Source organism: Halyomorpha halys, unplaced genomic scaffold, assembly GCF_000696795.3.
Source record: "Halyomorpha halys isolate HHAL.00 unplaced genomic scaffold, Hhal_1.1 Scaffold85.1, whole genome shotgun sequence".
Taxonomy (NCBI): Eukaryota; Metazoa; Arthropoda; class Insecta; order Hemiptera; family Pentatomidae; genus Halyomorpha; species Halyomorpha halys.
The window spans coordinates 57,950-58,635 of record NW_027112611.1 but is presented as its reverse complement, the minus strand read 5'-3'; positions in this window follow the sequence as shown (position 1 = coordinate 58,635).

Below are 686 nucleotides of genomic sequence, written 5' to 3'. Positions count from 1 at the left end.
CTCATTTATCATCCACGGTCAACTATCTCTCATAATTATAATATTCTATTACTTCGAGTATTCGATAAATTTATTATAAAAAGCTTTTTGCTTTGTTACTCGTATCACCTCATATTACATTCAATTTCACTTTTACGTATTTTTTATTATTTAATTTGAATTGCACTGTATTTATTAAAAAAAATTTATCAAAAAAATAAATGACTCAGTAGTAAGCCACTATGTCACTAATTTCAAGAAAGGGTTCGATTCCGGCTGTGAGAGATAATTATTTATTCTATTACTGTAGCCTCAAAGTAAACCCTGTGGGCTCAAGGGGTCCTCCGGAGTCCACTTAGCCTTATAAAGTGGCTATTCTTAATTGGGGGATATCTGGTGATTAATCTTGATTCTGATCAAATCACCTCCTTGCACAACCCTTGTAATAGAACTTCCTTTCAAAGTACTTTTTTTTTTAATTTTAATAGTTTTTTTTTCATAAAAATTATAAAAATAAATTTTACCACAAAATTCAAATATATATTACGAAAGACTACCTTGAAGTTAATTAAGTGCAAAAGTATCATCAAGAAAAATTAAATTACTAATTATTATTAAATTGAGTTTAAATTATAATAAACTAATATATACATATTAAAAATTAAATCTGAACTGCTACAACCGATGAAGGGTGAGGTGCAGTACTT